Source organism: Monodelphis domestica, chromosome 6, assembly GCF_027887165.1.
Source record: "Monodelphis domestica isolate mMonDom1 chromosome 6, mMonDom1.pri, whole genome shotgun sequence".
In the NCBI taxonomy this organism is placed as follows: Eukaryota; Metazoa; Chordata; class Mammalia; order Didelphimorphia; family Didelphidae; genus Monodelphis; species Monodelphis domestica.
In genome coordinates this window covers 265266378-265284136 of record NC_077232.1, presented here as the reverse complement: position 1 = coordinate 265284136, position 17759 = coordinate 265266378, and the positions used below count along the sequence as shown (strand labels likewise).

At 39.2% G+C, this 17759-nt stretch overlaps 1 protein-coding gene and 1 long non-coding RNA gene across 2 annotated transcripts in view; one reads left to right on the top strand and one right to left on the bottom strand.

Moving 5' to 3' along the window:
* Positions 1-13614, top strand: part of LOC103103649 (uncharacterized) — a 48630-nt gene extending 35016 nt beyond the window's left edge. The window contains exon 3 of the long non-coding RNA XR_468472.2: positions 10997-13614. This is a non-coding gene — a long non-coding RNA (uncharacterized LOC103103649). The remainder of the gene's footprint in view (positions 1-10996) is intronic.
* The window catches only part of TSPAN5 (tetraspanin 5), a 216541-nt gene that overhangs the window by 178177 nt on the left and 20605 nt on the right, over positions 1-17759 (bottom strand). The window lies entirely within an intron of this gene.

Genomic DNA, 17759 nt, shown 5'->3' with positions numbered 1-17759 from the left:
CAGGCAGCTGTCTGACCCTCACACTGTCTGTGTTGCCACAAATGAGACAACTATGTTTTTTAAATGAGGCATATCTCTACAAGAAAATACAGTGTTAGAAAAGTAAATGTATATATGCTTTAAGTGTTAAAAGAAGGCATGTAGAAGGAACAGACTGGCATAACTAGAGAGTTATGTATCTCATATGTATGTGTAGTTATCCGTATGCTGTCTCCCCCATTAGAAGGGGAGCTAGTTGAGAACAGGGGCCATTTTTGTCTTTCTATTCCAAGCGCTTTTTATAGTGCCTGGTACATACAAAGAGTTTTTAAAGTGCTTGTTAACTGCCCAACTGGTCTTGAAACCACTCAGATAAGTTGGCTTCCTGACCCAGAACAAGTCACTTCACCTCTCCGTTCCCCAGGCAACTCACTAAGACTACAAATAAGAGTATCAATTGTGTCAGCATTGTGAAAGGGAATTTCCCCACTGGGAGTTCCTTGTACCAAAGATATCAGACATCCCAGCCTGAGCCCCACAAAAGAGTATAAGATAGGCTTTGGGATGTTAAATTACCAATAATTATAAAATATGGACAAGGTAAAGTCTCGTAGGATCTCTTCCAGCATGAATTCTTGGGTTTGACATTAGAATATGTGGTGATTTGGCTTTCTTTAGGAAAATCCTCCTATCCACAAAATTCCATCTTTTTCCCCCATCCTTAAAGAATACTATTGACTCTGGAATCAGAAAGAAAACCAAGGTTTGAATCTCAGGTCTGCAATTCTACTGGCATAGGCTAAATAAGAAGAAAGAAAGAAACATAAGAAAGGCAATGTAGCATTGAGATTATGAATTAAAGATAAGAAGATCTGAGTTCAAGTTCTTCCTCCAACATGTACTAGCTGTGTGGTCCATGAGCAAATCACTCACCCTCTCGCATCCCTGGGCAACTCTATGACTATAAGGGCTAGTTAATAGTGGTAGAGGGAGTTTCCCCACCAAGAGTTCCCTAAAGAGATGAAGTCACAGGTTGGAACCACAACAACAATAACAAAAACTGGGATCTGTTGTTTTTTTTTTCAAAGCAACAAATCCCCAAAGCATCCTTGGTAAAGGAGTAAATATTGATCCCTTATACTTCCCACCAAAATAAACTATGTCTCCTCATCATCCTGTCATTCTTCTGGACTATTTCCACCTCACTCAGCATCCTCATGTAACCATTCCCCATAAAACCTAGAAAAGATGCCTCCAAATCTCTCCACCTAATGAAATCTTTCTTCCAAGACTAGCCCAGGAGTCTTCTTCCTCCTTGTTGTTGTTGTAGTTTAATCCCTTACCTTCAATCTTAGAATTAATACTGTTTATTGGTTCTAAGGCAGAAGCCCTGGTAAGGGCTAGGTCAAGTGACTTGTCCAGGGTCATACAGCTAGGAAGTCTGAGGCCAAATTTGAACCCTGGGCCTGGTTCTCAATCCACTGAGTCCCCTAGCTGCCCTCTCTCATCCTTCCTAAGCCTTCCCTGATACCTCCCTAAATAAATATCCAATAGCTCCAAAATGCGTAATCACATTCTCGCTTGCATTAGTTATTTATGCACATGTCTAGATTGTACATTTCTTAAGAGCAGGGCCTATCATTTGAACATTTCCGTCTGTCCCTTCCCACATAGAAGGCATGAAATACATGGTTTCTGAATTGAACCAAAGGTCTTCATTGGGTAATTTTTTAAACTGTTTTTTTTTTTTACCAGCACCTAGATAGGCATGTTTTATAAGAAATACTCCTAAACCTGAGTAGATAATTAGATCTTATCAGATATCCCCACAGGGTGGCATAATAAATAAGAAGTATGACTTTAAATTCTGCCTCAAATACTACATAGCTGGATGACAAAGCACTTAATCCCTCCCAGCCTCAGTTTCCTCATCTGTAAAATGAAAAGGTTGGATTCATTAACCCCTGGTGTCCCTTCATTTTATTTGAGACAAGTAATAACAAATAACATTGCATCTTTATTACTAAGATCTTTATTTAAAATCAATAATAAATAATATTATAATCCTCTAAACTGACTGCAAGGAAAAGAACATCCAATTTTGTTTGCTCAGTGTTTCCCATTGTCAAACTTCTGTCCTCAATATTCAGAATTTCTTCAACTCCTGAAGAAAGACCGTTTCAATGTATCACAAACAAATACTCATTCAAACATAGGTTGGTGACATTCGATACACTGATTCACTGACCTAAATAGTTTCTATTATTCTTTCTTCCCAGAAACTCCCTTATCTCTCTCTGGCCCTGTTTTTGTAACAAGGAAGCACTGTTAATGACAAGGCATTTTCCTTTTAGTCTTTTTTTTTTAATATTACCTTCTGACTTAGAATCAATACTTAGCATTGGTTAAGTGACTTGCCCAGGCTCACACAACTAAAAGTGTCTGAGGCCAGTTTTGAACCCAGGATCTCCCGTCTCTCGGAGTGGCTCTCTATCTACTAAGCGACCTAGCTAGCCCATCCACTTAGTCTTAACCCAAATTGATGCAAAACTTTAGAAACTATAAATAAATGGATGTGATATTTTTTGTGTGTAGTTTATAGACACCCCCATTAAAGCTGCTTATAGGAAAAAGAGTAGGATAGTGAGGTGTCCAAATAATAAAGATTCATTAAAGCAATGACGGAGAACAATGCCTAGTGGGCATTTACCCCAACAACATCAAAAGAAGAAAAAATGTATCATATTTATCAAAATAGTAACAGCAGTAATTTTTTGTGGTAGCAATAAGCTAGAAACAAAGCAATGGCTGAGTAAAGCAGGAGAACCAGGAGAATGAAATACACAACAGCAATAATGAAAACTAAGACACCTCTAAAAGGCAATTCGGACTATACTATCCAATCAGGTCCAGAGAACAGAGGAGGAAAAACGCCTCTCTTCTGTCAGTCAGGAAGCAGGGGAGTCTCAGAGATTCCTTGGGAAAACTTGCATCTAGTACACCACCTGGCACAGAGTTTACAGATTATAAATTCTTGCTGGATTACACTGAGTCAAAGAGATATGGAGAATGACTGCCCTGTAAAAATATAGGACGTTAAAAAATAGAAATAAATGAAAAGAAGCTGAAGGCCAGAAGAAGTGGAGGTTGGCATGTTAAAAACGTCTCATCATCATCTTTCATAGAATGGCTGAATTTTAGTCCAGGCCTTGCCAGAAACTAGTTGTGGGACCTTCGAGGCACAGCACCCTCTAAGTCTCAGTTCTTTCATTTCTAAAACAAGAGGGCCAAACCACTTCAAATAATTCTATGAAACAACTCTACCAGCATGATGTAATATTTCAGTCAAACCAAACCTTAGAAGAATAGCCATAACTAAGAAATACAAAGCATTTTGTATGGTCTGTTTGCAGTCAACCTTGCAACTGCTATTTTTTTAAAAGTACAATCATGTTTGTTCGTTTTTTTAAAGCATGGATGGGAGGTCCTGGATTTAAATATGATTTCAAGACCCTTCCTAGCTGTGTGACCCTGGGCAAGTCACTTAATCCCCATTGCCTAGCCCTTACCGCTCTTCTGCCTTGGAACCAATACACAGTAATGACTCTAAGATGGCTGGGTTTTGTTTTTTTTTTTTAAGCATGAAAAAATGATTTAATAAAAACCATTGGCCAAGCATTGTCTACATAAGCAAATGGCACCCAAAGCTGCTAGGGAAATTGGAAGATTGACATGGGCAGTCCCTGTTTTTGCATAGCTTACAGTTGAGTCAGGGACAATGAGAACAACTAAATAATGACTTCAAAATCATTTGGAATTCAGAAATAAGTGTGGGCTGAAGGGGTCAGAGGAGGCCAGGGAATGAATGACTTTTTCTCTGGCTGTTTTTCCTCCCACTATTGCCTACTCCTTCCTCTCTCTATCACTGGTCCAAACATTCCCCATCCTTCAAGGTTCAGTTCATGCCCTTTTCCCTCCAATACTCTCCTCAAATGCTCTATGGACTCTCCAAAAACTTGACTCTACTCCCATTACTTAGCTGTTTGATGCTTATGTCTTATCTCCCTAACTAGATTAGCTCCTAAAGAACAGGAAGAGAGAGGGAACCTAGCAGAGTATGAAGAATGAAAAAGAGGAACCGGAGGGAAAGGGAGACACACAGAGACAGAGACTTCTTGGCAATCTGTGTACCCCAGAGTAAAAAGCCCCATTTGAAAACATTTTTAAAACCAATTATTTCAAAATGTAGAAAACTGCTGATTTCCTCCTGATTCTTTCTGTAAATAGTAGAAAATTAGGATATCTATCTAGAGCTGGACTCCATAGATAAGCTATCTAGAGCTGGACTCCATGTTCAAGGCCTTGGGCTAATAATGTAGGACCATACAGTTGTGTGGGGCTTCCTTCCTCCAAAGTCACAAAATAATAGACCTAGAGCTTAGTGTGCTAAAAATGCCTGGTACATAGTGGGTGCTATATAAATAAAATATGTGTTCCCTTCCCTCCTTTCCCTAGAGGCCAGCTAGTCCAAGTCATTCCTCTATAGATAAGGACCCCGAGGGACATGGATGACTAAGAGAATATTTGAACCCAGGTCCTATGAGTCTGAATTCTTCACCACTATATTCAATTGTTTCCACATAAAACTCACAACCTATTTCCATATTGTTCATTTTTGTAATAGAGTATTCTTTTAAAACCAGAACCCCAAACCATATACCCAAATAAACACGTGATAAATCATTTTTTTTCTTCTGGATTTCTACTCCCACAGTTCTTCCTCTGGAGGTGGACAGTATTCTTTCTCTTAAGTCCCTTAGAATTGTCCTGGGTCATTTCGTTGCTGCTAGTAGAGAAGTCCGTTGCATTCGATTGTCCCATAATGTTTCAGTTATTGTGTGTAATGTTCTCATTATATGCTCACTTCGCTTCAAATCAGTTCATGTAGGTCTTTCCAGCTCTTTCTGAAAATATCCTGTTCATCCATTCCATCACCATCATATACCACAATTTGTTCAGCCATTCCCCAATTGAGAGACGCCTCCTCATTTTCCAATTTTTTACCACCACAAAAAGCACAACTATAAATACTTTTGTACAAACATGTCCATCCCCATTTTTCTTTGTCTCTTTGGGTACAAACCTAGTTCCACTACCTTGCTTTTGAGGGCTTCTAAGAAAGCCTTTAAAAATGGATGGGTAGTCTTAATTAGGAAATCCCCAATATTTGGACCATTAGAGTATAGTGGATTCTATCTGTAGAAGTGCTTTGGCTCCAGAAATGCCTCAGTCATTTTGAAAAGGTCCTCCAGGGCTAAGGAGATAGTGAGAACTCTATCGACACAGACTTGTATCTAACTATAGAGACACAAGGATTTAGGGCCATATAAAGAAGACTCGTTCACTAGGTCAGAGCAAGGACAAAAATAACTTCTTTATTGGTACTTAGTCTTGCTGCTACCCTGATTCTCTGACTGAAGACTTGCCATCTGGAAAGCCGAGAGGACAGAGGGCATTTTAATTGCTCTGTTGGAATGTTTCTAAGGCTGACCAGGGACCCAAGAAACCAGAAGAGAACAATCACATAATCCTGATTACCTGGTTTTACCTTTCTCACAGAGGCTCCAATTCCAACATATGTTAACAATTTAACCATTACAGCAGCCTTAGTTTTTCCAAAACCATTAGGCCTGCCAAAAACAAATTTTCAGTCCTGAAAATTTTGAGTCAGTCCTACCCACGTGTCCATCTTCTTTAGAGGTCTAAGGGGATCCATGCATCTTCCTAAGCTTTCATGAAACCTCATGTTAAGAAAACATGGAGGGGGGGGGGGGATAGAAATTCCAAAAAGTAAATCCTACTTAGTCCCACTGCCTTACTCTTTCACTGAACCCCAGGTGGGTGGACTTTGAGGATGCTGTTTCCATATTGATTTAGGTTGGGTCTATCCACAGGAATCAATAGGAAAGGGAACACTGTTTATTATTTATTCTGAGAACTGGCTCTGCAGAGGACTGAAGTTCAAATCTTGCATCTGATGCTGTGATCTGGGAAAGTATGTGATTTGGGGAGAATCATTTATGGCTCTCAATTTCCTTACAAAGAAAATGAAGGAATTGGACTCAGTAGCCTCTGAGGGCCTTGATTGGTGTAGATTTTTGATCGAGGATAATTAACTAATCAATTCACAAGCATGTATTAAGTACCCAGCCCATACCAGGCACTCTGCTAGGTGTTGTGAAGACAAAGAAAGGATAAAACTATCACTTACCCTGGAGCAGGATATATTTATTCTGTTGAGAGAGATTGCACTCTGTATGTGTGTGTGTAAGTTGGTATGTACAGAACAGTTACATATAGAAAACACAACATAAGTACAACAAGAGATGGGATGTTGGTAGTAAGGTGGAACAGGAAAGACTTCTCGCAGAAGGTGGTGTTTGAGCTGCATCTTAAAGAGAGAGATGGATATTAAGAATATTGTCATTATATAATGATAATTATGCCTTATATATTTGATCTTATTTTATGCTGACAACCACCCTAGGAGATAAAGATTATTACTATCCCCATTTTACAGATGGGGACACTGAAGCAAAGTTTAAATGGCTTGCTCAGTCCCATAACTAGTAAATGTGTGCACCAGGATTTGAACTCATGTTTTCCTGATCCCAGCTCCAGTATTTTAATCCACTGTGCCATCTACCCATCCCTCATTTCATAAGGCAGAAGTGAAGTAGGAGTGCATTTTAGGCATATAAAAGAGCCTATTCAAATGCACAAAGAAGGAAGGGAAGGAAATAGAGTGCTTGCTGCTGTTTTAGGAACAGAAAGAAGACTACTTTTAGCTGTACTGTAGCACATAAGGAAGCTGGAAAACTCAGATGAGTCCAAGTTGTGTAGGACTTTAAAAGTCAAACAAAGAAGTTTATATTTGATCCTAGACACAACAGAGAATCACTGGAGTGATCTGATTAGATCTGCACTTAAGAAAAACCCCTTTGGCAGCCATATAGAAGATGAACTGTAGGAGGGAGAAAAGAAGGAGCGGTAAAGAGACCAATTAGGAGGCCACAGCAATAGACTTGAATGAATAAAGAAAGGATCCATGCAATTAATTCTTATCAACTGATATGGACCTCCATCCCATAGCCATTATTTCAATTATAAACATTAATAAATCTTCCATGTCACCATTGTCTAGTTCATTAATTTTGTGGTAGGTTTTTTTTTTGGGGGGGGGGGGGTTTGTTTGTTGAATGAATCCTAAAGTTCTGAAAAAGATATTTCAAGACTTATTATCCCAAAGAGCTCAACTCAAAACAGGCATAGGGGGCTTGGTTCCAGACCACCACAATAAAGTGAATATTGCAATGAAGTGAGTCACATGAATTGTTTTGGTTGCCCAGTGCATATACCATATTGAATAATGGATTCAATAGCATTATGGGATTTTTAAAAATGTATTTCTTAATTTAAAAGTACTTTATGGGGACAATTAGGTGGTTCCAAGGACTGAGAGTCTGACCTAGAGATGGTAGGTCCTCAGCTCAAATCTGACCTCAGACACTTCCTAGCTATGAGACCCTGAACAAGTCACTTAACCCTCATTGCCTAGCCTTTACCACTCTTCTGCCTTGGAACCAATATACAGAGTATTGATTCTAAGACAAAAGGTAAGGATTAAAAAAATAAATAAAGCGACTTTATGTCTAAAAAATGCTAACCATCATCTGAGCCTTCAGTAAGTCAGAACCTTTTTGCTGCTGGAAGGTCTTACCTCAATATTGACAGCTAATGACTGATCAGGGGTGGCAGTTGCTAAAGGTTGGGGGGACTGTGTCAATTTCTTCAAATAAGACAGCAACAAAGTTTGCGACATCTATTGACTCACCCTTTCACAGAAGCTTCTCTGTAGTATGTAATGCTGTTTGACACATTTTAGCCACAGCAGAACTTCTTTCAAATTAAAGTCAATCTTCTCAAGCCCTTCCATTGCTTTATCAACTAAGTTTAGGGAATATTTTTCAATACAGTTGTGTCTCAGGAAATAGGGAAACCCAAGAATAGGAACTGGCTGGTTAGTGGAACAGTCAGAACACATGTAACATTGTTCAATTAAGTTCCCCATCTTATATATTATTTTAAGGTGCCCAAAAACAATCACAGGTCACCAGAACAGATGTAATAATATTTTAAAATTTGAAATATATTGGGAATTATCCAAATGTGGCACAGAGACATAATGGGAGCACATGCTGTTGGGAAAATGGTGCCAACAGATTTACCTGATGCATGGTTGCTACAAATTTGTAAAACAACAATAAAACAAAAACAACATGATATCTATGAAGCACAATAAAAGAAGGTATGCCTGGTACTTCTGCCTAAAGGAGAAACACAGTTAGTCATCCTTTCTAAACCTCCCCAAGAAGCAGGTTAGCTTCATGTTTGAATTGAAGAAGGTCAAATTAGGGTCAGCTCATACCTTGCCTTCTTGTAGTTTCTTTGTGAAACAAGACCAATTTTGCTTCCTTCCTCCAAGCATCAGATTTTTGTGTTTCTAGAAAGACTGAAAAGTAAAGGAATAGACATTCCAAGATCATTTATTAAACACTGCTAGCATTTAGCTAGTCAGATGGTTAGTCTTCCCAAGAAAATTTCATAATATCCTCAAATTCTTTAAATTTAAAAGTTGCCAGTTTTTAATTGGAAATATTATTGTCATCCTTCCATTTGTTCGTTCAATGAGCACATTAAGTAAGTGCCTTATGAGCTCTAAGCAGTAGGTATACAAAACTCAAATAGTCTGCCCTCATGGAACTTCCATTCTTTTGTGGGACAAGAAGGAGAATAATATGGACACAGAACATAGGTATCTCTAACTCAGCCTTGATAGAAGTTAAGAATACCCCATGGTCATTTTCTTGCTATATTTGTAACAGCTTTGATGAGAACAGAACTACAGAATGTTCAAGGACTTTAGGAGTCATTATATTCAAATTCATCACCAATGAATTGAGCAGGTATGAGACCCAGAGCTGAATGACACAGGGACAGCCAGTGTTCCTTCTGTCAACATGGTGAATGCCACAAGGAAAGTCAGCCTTCTTTCTGTTAGCTCCATGACACAGACCAAGTAGGATTACAGATTTAGAGCTGAGGTCAACTAGTCCAACTCTCTGACCCCAACACACATACACAATTTTGCAGATGAAGAAACTGAGACCTAGAAATATAAATAATCTGTCTCATGTCTCTCAGTTGTCAGAAGTGGGTATGAACCCAAATCATCTGATTCCCAAGTCAGTGCTCTTTCCACTGTACAAGGTTACCTCCTCTTAAGTATCAATCCCAGAATGCATTCTGGGAAGGAGGAAAAGAAAGAAGAGAGACAGACAGAGACAGAGACAGAGAGAGAAGAGACAGAGACAGAAACAGACAGACAGACAGACAGACAGACAGAGATACCAGGGATCTGCTTTAGGGCTGCCTTTTGAAAGGGAAGAGGGATTTCCAGAAAGATATAGCTCTAAGGAACAAAAATGGAATGAAACATGTTGGGACATAACAGCTGCAGGAAAAGACTATCAAGGAATAGAAGTATGAGACTACAAAAGAGCCTACACTAGTTCTCCTTATAAGTTTGGTATGGAGGACCCGAGCTAGCTTTTAATTATTTTGTAAACTTTGAAACTTTCCCCTATGGTTTGTTTTAATTCTGCATGTTGTGTCTTTATTGGTGCTATCTCTCATATGTATGTATATATTTATTCATATAAATATTTTTAAAACCTCACTGATACCCGATAAATTGTTACGGCTATTTTATTACTATTAATAACAATGATGATAATAGCTAGTATTGACATATGGCTTTAAAATTTGCAAAGTTATAAAGTCCTTTATATATGATCTCATTCAATTCTAGCAAAGGCCCTGGGAAGTAGGTGCTATCATCATCCCAATTTTACAAATGAGAAAACTGAGGTTGACAGAGATTCAGAGACTTGCCCAGGGTGTCACATAGCTAGAAAGTATCAAAAAAAATGGCTTTGAGCTTAAATCTTTCAGACTCCAACTTCAGATCCCTTGTTGACAAAGCCACCCAGCAGTGTCATTTTATACAATGAAATTCATTTATTCAAGTGCAATAGTCATCAGATGTTTAATTCATTTTGTTGGTGTCATTTTTCTTTTATTGTTTTTTAATGCCCTGAAGGAGAACAGTGTCTGGTTCCAGGGATCAGGGCAGGACAGGCCAACTCCTAAGCTGGAACTCTGAAGGGCTAACTATGAAAAACACAATAGGGGTAAAGGTGTAAGCAGAGAGAAGGATGTAGCCCAAGACTCCCAAGGACTCTGCAGCAAGAAAAGCAGACAACTCCCCCACACACACACACCACAGAAAGCCATTACTGCTGCTATAGAAGTAAATAAATGCAAGTAAAAAGAAATTTTGTGAGTTGACAGATGGAATGCAAGCTAGAATACAAATGATCCTCATTCAAGAGGCTAACCATGCTCTATGAACCCAAACTGAACATCAACAGAAAATACTTGGAAACAAAATCCTTAAATGTAACAAAATGCTTCAATTATTTGGGGCTTTAAGAAATTCCAGGAAGGAATCTTAGCAGCAAGAAACCAAAAACTAGGGATTTCCCCTCCATACTCCTAGTCAACAGATCTGCCCTCTTCCGTATCCATCCCTGCAGCTATTAAAGAGTTTTTAAAAAATTAATTGTGAGCAAAGTAGTAAGTAAGCTAACTTTAAGCTAACTTCTAGGCTTCTAATGCATTAGTTAGAGAACCCCTTGTGCCTTATCCCTCAGAACCTAACTGCAAGGTATCAGAAAGGTTTTTTGCTTTAAAAGAAAGCAATATGGTAATTTCTTAGCCATTAAAGTAACCAGGTAGTTCTGTCAAGATGAAGAGAATCATTAGAAAATAGCAAAGTCTTTTTGTTTCTTTGTTCTTTTAAGGAGCACTAATAAAGTTTGTTGATTTTTTAAAGGTTAATGAAAGAAAACCACAGAGAAAAAGGATACAACAAAGTCCTTCAGAGCCACAGAGTCTTGCACTAACTCCAAAGGAGTAATTGTCCCCAAGATACTGATGACAGACTTTTCAGACAACATGGCCCATAATTATCGATTTCACCAGCTCCGTGGATGGCACTACCATAGAAAGATGCACACAGAGCTAACATTTTTATTTAGACAAGAATATTTTCAATAAAATGATTCCATAGACCAAAAGTTCAAGATATTTCTACAAAGCACTCTTATATGTACTAAACTGGCAAACTGGGCAAATCCCTGTTCATAGAATACCTGAGTTTCATCATGGCATTTAAGAAAATGGAGAAGATAGAAAAACGTGGGTTGGATTAGAACACAGTTCATCAGAATTGGAATTAGCTAAATAGGGGCCTAAATACTGATGACTAACGAATTCATCTACATGTAGAGGGAGTTCTCTACTGGCATGCCAAAGGACGGCTCCATTCTCTTTGACACTTTTATCAATGGCTTTTCATGAAAGCATATAGTATGGTGATTAAATCAGTGGATAAAACAGAGTTGGGAGAGATCTTAATATGAGGGATGATAATTAATAACAATCACTTGCATTTACTTAGCACTTTAAGCCTTACACTTTGCTAAAAAAAAAAATCAGTGAGAGATAGGTAATATAATATTTTCTCCACTTTACAGATTAAGAAACTGAGGCCCAGGAAGATAAAGTGATTTGCCTAATGCCACACAGATCATGTCAGAGCCAAAACTTAAAGCCAAGTCTCTTTTCCTCAGTACCAAATCACCTCCAGTTAGGATGAAAATAGATCCTAAAAGACTGGAAGAATGTGCTATGTGACAGTGAGGCCAAAAGGATAACTTTTTAAAAGGATGAATACAACATCCTCCACTCTGGTTAAAGGGGGGAAATCCAAAATGAAAGAGAGGTGGCAGCACGAATCACTTGAATACAGCCCTGAGGAGGCTCAGTGTGTCCAATCTGAGTCAACAGTAGAATATAGCAACCAAAAAAACTTAATGTGACTTTAGGCTGCATCAATAGGAGTCTAGCCAAGAACAAAGGAAGTGGACTCTGCCCTGCCCAGTTCTGAACCCTCAGACTTCAGAGGGACACTGATGAGAGCAGCATAGTCAGGGAATCTGAAATTTGGATAAATTAACCAGAGCTGTTTAGTCTAGAGAAGAAAAGGGAGGGGAGAGGGCACAGAGTGGGGCTACAGAGAAAGGAGGAGTTGAGGATGTAACTGTAGTTTTCAAGTACTTATAGGACTGTCATCTAGAAAGAGTTTCAACTTATTCTTCTTGGCCCCGAGGCCAGAAATGAAACCATTAAGTGGAATATTGAAGAAAGTAGAGTTGAACAGTGTAAGGAAGAATATTAGAACTAGTTGTCCAAATCGAAAATAGTTGCCTAGACAAGTAGCAAGTTACCTGTCATGTAAAGGATAGTAATGTTTCAGGTAAGAAATGAAATAAATGGCTTCTATAGTCTTTCCTGAGCTTGCATCTTCTATTACTTCTATTACTAACCCCAGTTACTATGATACTCCAGTACATTCTAGCAATATTCTATCTTTAATTTTTTCTTCCCAAAAGGTAAGATCCCGATAGATCTGTCAATGAATTTGAGAGCAATCAGCTCACACCTGTATCTAGTAAATTTCATAATCCCAAGTTGATTCCAAAAAGTTGAGTTGATTGGCAGAAAAAAAATTAATATTTTACTCCATTTAGATTTCCTCATATTACTTGAATCTCAATGCAGAAAAAAAACCACCTAGTGTGGACAAAAAAATAACAACCCCCCCCATCAGATGTATGTGAATTTGTAGATTGAGTTAATTACCACAGTCTCCTAAAACTTGATTGCAAGTTTTAAAAATTAAACATGAAGGGTACTTTAGATGACTGAAAATTTTAAATAATGCCTATACCATCCAGCTTAATGTATCCAATATGCAATTTTTATGTGCAAATTAATTGAATTGCCTTCATGTTCTCTGCTAACTTAAAAGTCACATATGGAATCCATATGAGGCATGGACTCGAAGGCTGTTCATTCCGAAGCACACTAGTAATACATAATAAATATCCAGAGGACTTATTTAACATATGTAACATTGATGTTAATCAAAGTGGCTGAGCCAAAACTGTTTAGTAAAACCAAATGGGAGAGAATGCTTTGTGACTTGGAAACAGAGGTAATAAATACATTGTGCACACATCTTAGCAATAACACAGGCAAAACACTGATTTCATCTTAATGATATGTGTAAATGTGAAACAGATGCGTCTTCTCTTCCCTCCTCAGCACACACACCATGGTTTGCATCTACAGGGATTAGGCTGTTTGACCTGTTTGCTTTGCCACAGGCAGTCTACACGAGAAAACTAGAGGGTGGTATTTTTAGAAAGCCACCTGTTTGTGTCCGTGTATCAGACATATGTGGCCAAGACAGGCATTCAGAGCCACACTTTCCCACTGGACACCTTCACCACTGTCTTAATTGGGGGGGGGGGGGGGTGAGGAGAAGCAGAGGGAGGAAAGAGCAGACCCATGATTTCACTGGTGCAGAGAACTCCAATTTGAGGGCCTCCCTCCAATGATGCAGGTCATCAAACCTTCTGTAACTTAAAGGATCATAGATCTAAAACAGAAAAGGAAGGACCTTAGAAACCATCCAGCCTAGGGGTCAGTAAATTACAGTGGGGTGGGTGGGCTGTGTTGAATCCAGCACAAGATAAGAATAGTTTTTATATTTTTAAATAGTTTTACTGTACTTTAAAATGTAAATGCCTGGCTATAAGAAGCTAAGCAGTCCCCTTTTATGGATGAGAAAACTGAGGCACAGAGAGGGAAATGACTTACCCTAGGTGACAGAGGAAGCACATGGGAGGAATGAAATTTGGAACAAAGTCTTCTGATTCCAATCCTGGCATCCTTTCCACTGCATCCCTTGCTCTTAGAAAGATGCGGGGGGCTCAAACTGGTTAAGTGACTCATAACCTCAGTATGTATCAATATTTGAACCCAGCTGGCACACTGGATAGAATGCTGAGCATGTATTCAGGAAGATCTGAGTTCAAATGCAATCTCAGATATTTACTGGATATGTGACTCAGAACAAATCACTTAACTGTTATTTGCCTTGGTTTCCCCAATTGTAAAATTTGGGATAATGATGTCACTTACCTCCCAGAGCTGTGAAGATCAAATGAGAAAATAATTGTAAAGTGTTAAATATTGTACATGGTACATAGTAAGTACTTAATGTCTATTTCCTTCCTTCCTTCCTTCCAAACTGGTCCTTTACCCACTATGACATGCTGGCAAAGATGTCAGTAAATAATCCATTAATTACTAATCTAAACAAAGCATTTATTGAACTGCCCCATAAGGCAATTGGGATCCTAAAGATCCCCAAACATAGTCTTTGACCTGTGTGTTATATATGCAGAATGGGTATGGTATAGGATGGAAAGAAGGGAAATAGAGATGGTATGTCCATGCCCTCCCCAAAGTATGTACCAACAGAGTGAGAAACAATATCAAGTTCAAGAAGAGAACGGAAACTATGAGAAGTCAGGCTCTGGAAGCCTCAAAGCTGAGCAGGTCCAAGACCTTAAGAGAGATAAGACAGACTGTAACTAGCATGCTGTCCTAAAAAGCTCAAGACTGTGATACTGAACAAAGAAAGCTGCTGACAAGTCTGGGGCATGCCTCCAGTTCCTTGCTCTCCCTTGCCCACTCCAAAGCATGGATCTACTGGGAGCTGAGCAAATTTTAAAACACACACACACACACACACACACACACACACATACACACACACACACACACACACACACACACACACACACACACACACACGAAAAACCACACCACTCCTATTTGGCTACATATAAAGTTGTTGTGTAAACCCCAGGTTTATATTATTCAAACCTGGAGTCTTCTCCAAGGCTGCATCACATTCTGGGTTAAATTTGAATTTGAATCCCACCCCCAGGGGAATGTGGGACCCTAGAAGAATTTTTCTAAAAGCTTGGCTCCATCTTTCAGCCAAAGCTGTCCAAAGTGGAGGGTCTAACAAGCCAAGGACTTAGCCAGACTCCCTTCTCCTAGGGAGAACAAGTAATCTTCCCCACATGCCGCAAGAGCTTTGAGATTACTTAACTTCATTCAGTATGACTGGCTGAACCATCTACCCTTAAAACCACACTAAAAATCCGTGAACTAGCAATGCCTCGCCTCCACCACACACTCACAACACATTCAAGAATCTGAATATGGGATTTGTGGTCAAAATGGCAGTTCAAGATCCCAGAGGAACCCCCCTTCTCACATATACCTTAGCAAAGATAAAATTATGATTAAAAAAGCCCAAGACTGAACTAAAAACAAGCCAAAAGCTTCAGGTGCTAGACTGCAGGAAGCCAGCACCCATTCAAGTAAAAAGTTCTGAAACTTGCACCTCTGGGCCCTGATAGGGATGCCACTGGAACACCAAAGACTTTGAGGACCCCAACTGGCAGGAGACTGCAGATCCCACACCTGGAGCAATGAAGCTTGCCAATACTCTAAATGTGGATGTCCCAGGGAAGGTAAAAGCCAACAGCAAGATTCCTAGAAATCTCAGTGGGGCAACATGGAGCCTGGTCAACCCATCCAAATATGGAGGAGACAGCAAAGCTAAATACTGATACTAAGTCCCCAATCAGGAATAGAGACTAGAGATACAAATAAACAGAAAACACTCAATACAATAAAGAAATACTATGGGCTGAGAGACTATAGAGTTTCTCCAGGGACTCCATTGCAGCCACACTAATTGCCTGTGAGACATTTCAAACTGGATGTCCCTGACACATCTCAAACTCAGTATGTCCAAAACTAAAGACATCTTTCCTCCCAAATCCTCCTTTCTTCCAAACCTTCCTATTTCTATCCTAGGCACTTCCATCCCTGTGGTTTCTTAGCTTCATGACCTTAAGACTCCTCACTCTCCCTTCACAAACTATATCCAATCATTTGCCAAATTTCTAAGCCTTACCCTCCACGCATAGGGTCCTTATCACCACTCACCTAGATTATTGCAACAGCCTCCTAATTGGGCTCTGCTTCAAGTCTTTCCCCACTTTCCCCACTCCAGCCCACCACACACAGGACACCAAAGTCCTTTAGTAAGGCTCTATGTAATTCCCATACTCGGGCAACAGTAGTATTATTTCTAGGACCAAATATACTTTTTTGTTTTTTAATTTTTTAAACTCTCTCTACGCAAGGTGGTCCCAAACTCTCTTTCTGGCTAGTTGGACATTACATCTTCTTTTCCCCTGAGATCCAGCCATAATGATGTCTGTCTCTTTCTTCTTCACCTACTTCATGTCCTGATGCACACCTCTGTCCTGGCCATCCCATTAGCCTGGAATGAACCCTCTCCTTCCTCCCTCATTGAATCCCTCTGGTCCTTCAAGATGCGACTCAAGCACTATCTGACCCTCTCAACTGCTAACATCTTCTCTCCTGAGATACCTTGTTTAACTACTACGTATATACTTATATTTATTCATTTTTCTATTTGTGTTTCATATTTTTACATGTGCTAGTCTTTTATTAGAACATAAGCTCATTGTAAGCAGGGACTGTTGCTTTCTTTGTACTTGCATCTTCAATGCCGAGCACATAGTAAGAACTTAATAAATACTTTTTGGTTGATTAATTATGATTATCTGAACCAAACAAAAGGGAATTCAATGCAAAAAAGATAATAATAATTTGGCATAGCCATACATTCAAGCAATAGGGAAAAGGGATAAGAGATAACAGACAAAAAATTCACTGAAAGAATAATCACATACATAAAAGGCTTTAAATTCAGAGGGTGCATCATAAATGGTGATTAAAGAGAAAAGGGGGCAGCTAGGTGGTTCAGTGGATTGAGAGCCAGGCCTAGAGACAGGAGGTCCTGGGTACAAAATTGGCCTTGGGTATTTCCTGGCTGTGTGCCCCTGGGCAATTTGCTAAACCTCAATTGCATAGCCCTTAATATTCTTTTGCCTTGGAACTTATACTTGCTATCAGTTCTAAGATGGAAGGTAAGGGTTTTGAGAGAGAAGGAGAGCTAAACTGAGACAGAGAAACAGAGACAGACAGACACACACACACAGAGAAAGATGACTCTGGGCTTGGTAAAGATAAGAGGGATAGAGGAATAGAAGATGAAGTTCAATGGCAAGAAATAATGATATAAACTGTCTCTGATATTATATTTGTACATTCAGTACTTAGCACAGCACTCAGCATATAATAAATGCTTTAAAAAATGTTTCATTTCTTCATCCTAAAAGGATTCATTCCTAAAAGATGCCTGAAGAAGCATCATTTCAAGAGGAGATCCCAGCAACAGAGAAGACTCACTAGGCTGGACTCCAGTTCTCTACTCTTTCTAATGCTGCTTCTGCCTGATACTGAACCTTCCTGGATCTTCTTGGATTCAAAATCTAGGGGACAACCAAGATTACTTCCAAGTCCATAAAGACTTCTTGGCATAAAACTGATCAGTGGGGCAGCCTACCCTGAAGCTTGAACAATTTCAAAGCTTCAAAGACCACAGTGCTGATTCACCCCCCCCCACATACATTTTCTCCATAGCTCATTACTAATATACTAACAAATTCCATTTAATTAGTACCCTATGTGGATCTCTCTGAGAAACTTTCACAACTTAAGAAAAAAAC